Below are 8,941 nucleotides of genomic sequence, written 5' to 3'. Positions count from 1 at the left end.
ACTGAATACCCTAAAGACTCAGCAAGAAATGTCAAAATTACAATTTTACTAAAAGCAATCTACAGACTCAATGTAATCCTGATACAGATACTGATGTCATTCTTCAAGGACATGGAAAGGTTTTTTCCAACTTCATTTGGAGACAAAAGGGATCCTGAAACAAAGTAAAAGGTATTATACTCCCTCCTCTCAAAACCTACCACACAGCTGTAGTGATTACAACAGCATGGTACTGGTACAAGAACAGACACAGAGACCATTGGAATAGAAGCAAGAACTCAGAAATCAATCCATTCCTCTAGGGTCAACCAACTTCTGACAAGGAGATGAAATCCTTTACATTGGGAATCAATAATCTCCTTAACAAAGGTGCTGGAAAAACAGAACTATCTGCAGAAACAAGATCGATACTTCATACCCTACACAGAAAACTACTGAAGGTAGATCAAGGTCCTAAGGGTGAACTAAAAAAAAAATAATTCTAAAGATCATCAGAGGAAAAACATGAACAAATTTAGAAGTCCTAGCCTAGGGAATGAATATGCTTTCAAACATAGTAAAAAATACACAAGAGTCTAAAATAGATGAATGGGATTTTCTAAAAATAAAATTTTTGTGTGCATTCCAAAACTTCTTTAGAAGGGTTAAAAGGAAGTCCACAAACTGAGGGGAAAAATTTGAAAATGATATATCTGACAAAGGCCTCATCTAAAATTTATGCATACTTGTGGCACCTTAACAAGAAAAAGACTCCTAAAGAAACCAGAGCCACGACTGAAACAGATGTATGTTTATTGCTATTATTCACAATAGTGAAGAGATGGAAGCAACCCAAGTGTCTATCAACAAATTAATGGATAGAAAAGCTATGATATATTTGCAAAACGGAATATTACACAGTATTGAAAAACTAAGAACTTGTAAAACATTATACAATATGGGGAAGCCTGGAGGACATTATGCTGAGTGAAAAGGACAAATACTGACTGCATAAGACTGCTGTTATAAAATAGGACATATTGGGGTCGGGGGCTGGGGAGAGAATGGGAAGAGTGGATAATGAACACTGCATTGGAACAGATAAAAGGAAAAACTGTCTGAAAGGAATATATGATCAGGTATTGTATGTATGACAACAATCTGAAAGAAGAGGCATACTGTGGGGTGGACTGGGGGAGGAAGAAACTGTGCAACAATGAATTTAATTTTTTTTTAAAAAAGTAAACACGAAAGTCTAGCAACTCAATTAGAAAATGAACAGAAGATATGAGAAGACTCTTCACACAAGGAAATATTTGAGTATCCAGCGAACACAGGAAGAAATGCTCAAAACAACAATAAAGTTTCATCTCACTCCAACAACAATAGCAAAGCTCAACAGGACAGCAAACAACAAATGCTGCCAAGGATGTTAGAGATTAAAATTCTCATGCACTGCTGATGGAAATATAAATGGTACAACCACTATGGATGGCATTTCCTCAAAAAGCTGAAAATGGAAATACTTTTAGATCCAACTATTCCACTATTTGGAATATACCCTATAGAAATCAGAGCTGTGACACAAACAGATGTCTGCATACTCATGTTTATCACATTATTCACAACAGAAAACAGATGGAAGCAGCTTAAGTATCCATCCATAAGGAAGAAAAAAACAAACCCAAAAACTGGACCAAAAAAATGTGGTACTGTCAAGCAATGGAGACACAACAAAAAACTCATGAAAACAGTATGTAACATGGGTGAGTCTAGAGGATATTATTGCTGAGTAATTAGTCGCAAAATGAAAAATACTATATAGATCAAAGTTATCAAAACAGAATGATTATGGGTTTGGGGAAGTGAGTAGAGCAGGAAAAAAATGATTAATGAATATTGTATTGGACTAAGTGTGTTGTTGCAAGGTGTCATGAAGTTAAGTACGACTCATAGAAACCCTATGAACAGCAAACTTGAATCCTTCCTTATCCTGTGCCATCATCATTATCTCTGACACACTGGAGCCCATTGCTGAAGCCACTATGATAACCCATCTATTTAGGGGGCTTCTTCTCTTTCATTGGCCCCCCATCTTTCCAAGCATGATGCCCCTTACCAGGGAATTGTCTTGCCGAGGTACATGTCCAAAGTATGAAAGATTAAGCTGCCCCATCTCTGCCTCCAAGGAGCTTCCTGGCTGCACTTTTCCCAAGGCATATCTGTTCTTTTGGTAGGCCACAAGATATTCAGCACTCTTCTCCAGCACCAAAATTCAAAGGCATCAATTCTTCTTCTGTCATCCTTCTTCACTGTCGAGCTCTCTAATGCATAGCTGGTGATTGAGAAGACCGTGACCTGAATCAGGGGCACCTCAGTCTTCAAACTTGACATGACTGCTCTTTAGCATTCTGGAGAGGTTCCTGACTGCTGGTACCAAGGGTGTTGGCTGTTGATTCAAGCAAGATGAAATCATGGACAGCTTCAATCCTTTCTACATCTATCATAATGTTGACTCCTGGTCCTGTCGTGAGGACCTTTGTTTCCTTGATGTTGAGATGTAATTCATACCAAAGTCCTTGATCTTTTGCAGCAAGAAGGTCAATTTGAAACAAACAGATTATCAAACATTATGTATATTGCAATTAACAATCTAGAACAAGATATGTGGAAGTGATTGAACTAAGGAGGAGAAACAAAAGAGACTAAGGAAAGGTTTAAATACAGACATACTAGTGGAAGGCTGATGGGGATGCAAAGGAAGAAGCAGAAATTAGAGGGAGAGCAGAATTAGGTTTCCATTAAGATGTTGTATATAACGGAATGGCCCTTTACAACTGTAATTAATATTATAAAATAAAATATCTTTGAGTGATTGAGTGAAAATGAGTAATAAAAAATATCAACCACCGAAAATTCTAAGGAGTACACTTAAAATCTGACACACGTGGGCTCTCTACAGGTTGAAATTGACGCAAAGACAAATAGTTTTTTTTTTTAAAAAAAAATTTGTATACTCAATAGTGGCTAAATGTTATTATAGTCCAAATTTAGTTAATTTACTTGGGTGTTTGGTTTTTAAAACAAAGGATAATTGACAAATTAAAAATATCTTGTTAAAAGCATCATGTTTTGAGTTTGTTTGTTTTTTAAATCACAACTTTAAAAATAAGTATAGCCACTAACACAAGAATTCCACTTCTGGGAATCTATTTTAATGGGAGGAGACAAACTAACTTTTTTTTCCCCTTTTTTGTCTGTTTCAATTTATTTCATATAGTATTTTCAGCAATCATCTATATTTTAACATTAGACAATGATGAATTAGAACATCATTTCTCAATATGGTGGCATTAAATAGCAGTATATAAATATGCAACATTTTTATAAATTTATCTATTGATAGACATGGCATCTTTCACAATTTTAGCTACTATATTATAAAGCAACAAGTAATTTTAATGTAATCTGATCCCATATTCCTTTGCTAATATTCTGTGTTAATAATAATAATTTATACTATGGACAGTTATTTTCTTTTCCTTCTAAACATTTTAATAAGTATAGGGGGAGCTCTGGTGGCTTAGTGGCAAGAAGCTGCACTGCAATCCCAGAGGCGCACAGTTCGAATCCACCAGGTGCTCTGCCGAGGAAGGAGGGACAATCTCCTCCTGTACCAGTCAGATCTGATTTGATGGCACACACAAATAATTAAAAAAAAAGAAAAAGAAAAAGAAATTTGTACCATTCATTATATTTTTAAAATAAAGAGAATTGCTTTTAGTACTACCAATGAAAGAATAAATATCAACTTTCTTTTATATGAGACAAGAGAAGAGGCTGGGGAAAAGAAAACATTTTGGTTGAATATTAGTTGAAAATAATGGGAATAATGGTTGAAAATATCCACCAAATGATAAATATTATAAATATACACACCCATGAAACATGAAAAGTCATAAATAAAATAAATACAAAGAAAGAGTCTTCATCATGGATTGAATTTTGAAATCCTACGCCATTCAAATCAAGACTACATAATGAAGCAATATGAAAGTTTTGTAATGCTCCCCCATGATAGGGTAAGCTCACAAGTTGAAAAAAGGATTCAAGATAGGATGCAGCAACTTTATACTTATTACTGCCCTTATCACCTGTCAGGGAAGTTTCTCTGAAGCATAGTCTCTAACATCTTTTATTTCATATGATTCAAAAGGAGAGAAAAGTCAGAGTTAGGGAGAGTCTAAATATCACTAAGAAAGAAAATCAGGAGTGGGACATGTCCTTTGGGATTAGGGTTCAAAGTACTAGGAAATTCCTAGGATCAAGAGACACGCAGAAGAAGCCTTCCTCTAGGGATAGACAGCACTCTGGATTTCAACTTCTAGGCTCCTAAACTGGAAGACAATGAATTTCTGTTGCTATATGTGATAGCCAGTCTACAAGACTTTCACGTCTTTTCGTATATATTTGATCTCCACAATAATAGGGCTGACCTGTAAGATCAATTGAGTGTTGTGGAGATAACAATACATGAAGATGGCTTCATTATCTAGGTCATATGAAACATTGCATTTCCTTTTCTGAATAATTTCTCTTTTTTTTTAATTCCATTCATTCATTGTTGCACCCTTCTCCCTGCACAAACCTCCCCCCCGCCCCCCGTTTGCTCCTCTCCTTGAAAAGCAAAAGAAAAACTCCCTCATTGGTACACAATCCCCCCCGCACCTCCCCAAATCCCACCCCCTACCCCAAACCTAATCCACTCTGCAACCCTCATTGCATACTCCTACGATAAAAATAATGCCCTAAAATATAATGCTTTTAGACTATTCTCTCCCCCATAGACTTCAATGCCGTAAACATATTTCATCCAGTTTTTCTCAGTCTTACCCCCATCCCAATGCTAGCCTCATTCTACAACAGTAGCACCATATAGCATTTGTCCCTTTGTGACTGAGATACCTCACTCAGCATAATGTCCTCCACGGTCACCCATTTTGAATAATATTGCATGAGTTCCTTGTTTTGAATTTCAATGCAGCATAGTATTCCATTGTGCGAATATACCACAGCTTCTCTACCCATTCGTTTGTTGATGGGCATTTAGGTTGTTTCCAACTCCTTGCTATTGTAAACAAAGCCGTGATAAACATGGGTATACATATATCTCCTTGGATGTAATTTATGGTCTCTTTAGGGTATATTCCCAGTAGTGGAATTGCTGGGTCAAATGGTATCTTTATTTGCAACTTTTTGAGAAAGCGCCACAATGCTTTCCACAGTGGTTGCACCATTTTACACTCCCACCAACAGTGAATAAGGGTTCCAGTCTCTCCACAACCTCGCCAGCATTTGCTGCTTGCTGTTTTGTTAAATTTTGCTAGTCTTACTGGAGTGAGATGATATCTCATGGTTGTCTTGATTTGCATCTCTCTCAGGGCTAGGGATTTTGAACATTTCTTCATGTGCTTGTTGGCCATCTGAATGTCTTCCTTGGTGAAGTGACTAACTTTTAACAAAACATTATATAGCAACTACAAGGAAAAACAACCTAGGTAAACAACAGAACATTTACTCAGTGGAATATTTTAAAAGATGTACACACAAAACACCAAAAATGTTTACCCATATCATAATCAAGTGAAAAAGTTTCAAGAACTCAAGTAGTGCTAAAGTATAACTTATGGCTATCTAAAAAGTATGCACAAATGGGGACTTCCCCATGAATGTCAGGTAAATTTATACATTTGTTTCTGTTATGTGCAATTAAGTCAGAAGTGATTCAGAGCTGACCCTTCAGCAGGTTTTCAGAGGCAGATCATATAGCAAGAGACTGTCGATCTTTCTTCTACGGAGCAGGTGGTAGTTAGTTTTGAACTGTGGGCCTTTGCATTGGCAGTGCAGCTCCCTCCCTCCCACTAGGCCACCAGAGCTCCCTAAAGAAAACCCAATGGGAGGGCTATGGGTCAGTTCTGACTTGACAGTATACAGTAACAACAGTATAAATACCGATGAGCTTTTCCTCATTATTCTTCTATAGTTTCTAAACTTAAGAAAAGGGAGCTCTGGTAGCCTAGTGGTTGAAAAACTATGCTGCATCCTGAAGGCATGCAATTGGAATCTATTAGCTGCTCCGTGAGAGATGGATGGGCAATCACCTCCTAGGTGATTTACTGCCTCTGAAAACCCACTGGAGGTCAGCTATGAGTTGTTCTGATTCAACAACATATAATAACTTATAAACTTAAGAAAAAAGTATTATAACAACAAGGTAGCTGTGTAGAGGGCAGAAAATGGGACATAAGGGCATAGAGCTGTGAGCAATTCTTTGAAAAGGCCAGAGGTGGTGAGACTGGCACAGCCTCTCACTGTCCCAGAACAGAAGGCAGATAAAGAGCCCGTACCCCAGCCAAAAGGTGCATTTAGAGCCACACTGGCAGCAAGAGGTTTGTTTATTCATTATTGACTCCTAGACTGTGGTACTGGGAGTGGGGATTATGAGGGAAATAGGTTGGGAAGCATGTCCACAGCAGCATCTGTTTGTTGAAACATATCAATTCAATTCCTGGGGCTTTATTTTTTTTGCCAGGTTTCTTCAGGCCAGAAAACAGGCCTCAAAACAGAACAAAGAAACACTGCATGATTCAAAATCAGGAAAGGAGTTGCATCAGGGAAGTGTTCTGACTCTATCTTTTCAATCTATATGCAGAACAGAAAATTTGGGAAGCAGGGCTTTAGGAGGAGAAATGTGGCATCAGGACTGGAGGAAGACTCAACAACCTGCATTATGCAGATGATACAAACTTGCTTGCTAAAACTGAGGAGGACCCTGAGGCACTTGCTGCAGAAGGTCAAGGACAGTAGTCTTCAATATGGATTAAAGCTCAATATCAAGAAGAAAAAGATTCTCACCACTGAGCCAACTGACAGCATGAGGATAGATGGAGAAGAGAATGAGGTTGTTAACAGAGCTTGCTTGGCTCCATAATTAACACTCTTGGCACCAGTAGTAAGGAAATCAAAAGATGAACTGCACTGGGAAAATCTGCTGTCAGGGACCCCTCCAGAATACTGAGAAGCAACGATGTCAGTCTAGAAAGTAATGTGTGCCTGATCCAGGCCATGGTCTTCACAACTACTTATTATGCCTCAGAGAGTTGGACATTGACTAAAGATGACAGAAGAATTGATGCCTTTTGAGTTGTGGTGCTGGAGAAGAGTCTTGAACCTACCATGGACTGCCAAGAAAACAAACAGGTCTGTCTTGGAGAGGGTGAAACCAAGTTTTTCCTTGGAGGCTAGGATTATGAAGGTCCATCTCACACACTTTGGGCACGTGGCCAGGAAGGACCGGTACTTGGAGGAGGACATCATGCTTGGAAGGGTGGAGGGACAGTGCAGGAGAGGAAGACCCGGATGAAACGGATTGATACAGTAACTGGGGCAATGGGGATACGTGAGTCAGAGTCAGTGAGACTGGCTCAGGGCATGCTTCAGAGCTGCTGTACATAGGTCACTATGAGTCGCAGGCAACTTGATGTCACATAGCTACAACATTTATTCTTCCAGATGATTATTTCAAACTTTTTTACCTCTTCTCAACTTGTACTCATGTGTTTTTATCATTCTTATTTTTAGTTGATGACCTTGCTTCTTTTTACACTAAGAAAATAAAGAGAAGTATCTTCTCAAGTTTTGCCCATCCCATCTTTCCACTTATTTACATTCATGTTGTTATATGCACTCTATGCTCCTGACAAAGGCAAAACTTTCCATTTGTGTATTACATATCACTGCCTTACGCCTACTTAAAAAGCCCCAACATATTTCCCCTCCTCTCAAGTGAATCCTTCTAATTATGCACAGAATACTATATTGAAACTTAGGGGGACAAAAGAGAACAAAAGAATTCCAATCTTCCTCCAGCTACTGCTTCTCTTTCCTTTCCCTTGATTGCAAAACTCCATGAAAAGGTATATACACCATCTATACTTATGATTTGCCAGTTCTCTTCTTCCATATATGCCCGTACTATAGCAATTAGGGCACTACCACTCCACCAAAACCATGGTAAAATCACTAAATGACCCTCACCCTCCATATTGCAAATTCAAAGGTTAATTCTTAGGTTTCATCTTACCTAACATTCCAGAAACATAGTGACTAAATTCATGCCCTCTCCTCACGTAAATGTTTTTTTTAACTGAGTTTTCAGGCAGCAAAACCAGGTTTTTCTTGTCAGTGTTCTTTACCTCTGCAACCTCTAAACATTAGAGTGCTTCAAAGTTAAATTTTAGATATATTCTCTTTCATCTCCACCTATGTGAAGACTGACTCTTAAATTTATAATTCTGGCTTTGAACTGCAGACTTTAATAATTCTAAACAACTATCTGACACAATTTGAATGTCTAATAATGATGAAAAGAAGATACTCAAATGGAACTCTAGCTGTCCCTCTCAAACGTCTTTTTCTAGCAGTCATTCTGATGTAGGTTAAAGGCAACTCCATTATTCCAGCTACTCAAATTAAAAAAAAAAAAAAGAGTCATCCTTGGTAATTCTTTTTCCTATCCAACCCTGAATTCCCTGTCTATTGGGCCTATCTTGTAAATATGTTGAGAATTTCATGACTCTATCTTCTGCTACCATTCTGTTCCAAGTTATTATCACTACTTCTAAATTATTTCAAATGCTTTCTTCATAAGCTTCCTGCTTTCATCTTACTCTTATAAATCTTTTCAACATAAGTACAAAGATGATCAAATTAACAAAAATCAGAACATGGCATTTCTTTGCTCAAAAGCTTTTTTTACAAAAACCCAAAGTCCTGTAAGAATTTTATTTCTACTCTGCAGTTTCCTCCTCATTGTTTGCTGCAGTTACCAGAGTTACATTAACATCTTTATCCACGCAGCTCCCTAGTCTTTAGGTCTTCCTTATATATCATCTCATTGAAG

The 8,941-nt window shown here is 37.7% G+C and overlaps 1 protein-coding gene across 1 annotated transcript in view; it reads right to left on the bottom strand.

Moving 5' to 3' along the window:
* The window catches only part of DTL (denticleless E3 ubiquitin protein ligase homolog (Drosophila)), an 85,172-nt gene that overhangs the window by 12,971 nt on the left and 63,260 nt on the right, over positions 1–8,941 (bottom strand). The gene's annotated exons all lie outside the window — the stretch shown is intronic.

This window comes from Elephantulus edwardii, unplaced genomic scaffold, assembly GCF_000299155.1.
Source record: "Elephantulus edwardii isolate Elephantulus edwardi_28Jun2011 unplaced genomic scaffold, EleEdw1.0 scaffold00063, whole genome shotgun sequence".
NCBI lineage: Eukaryota > Metazoa > Chordata > Mammalia > Macroscelidea > Macroscelididae > Elephantulus > Elephantulus edwardii.
Note: the sequence above shows the minus strand (reverse complement) of the source record. Positions and strands in the feature narration are given on the sequence as shown.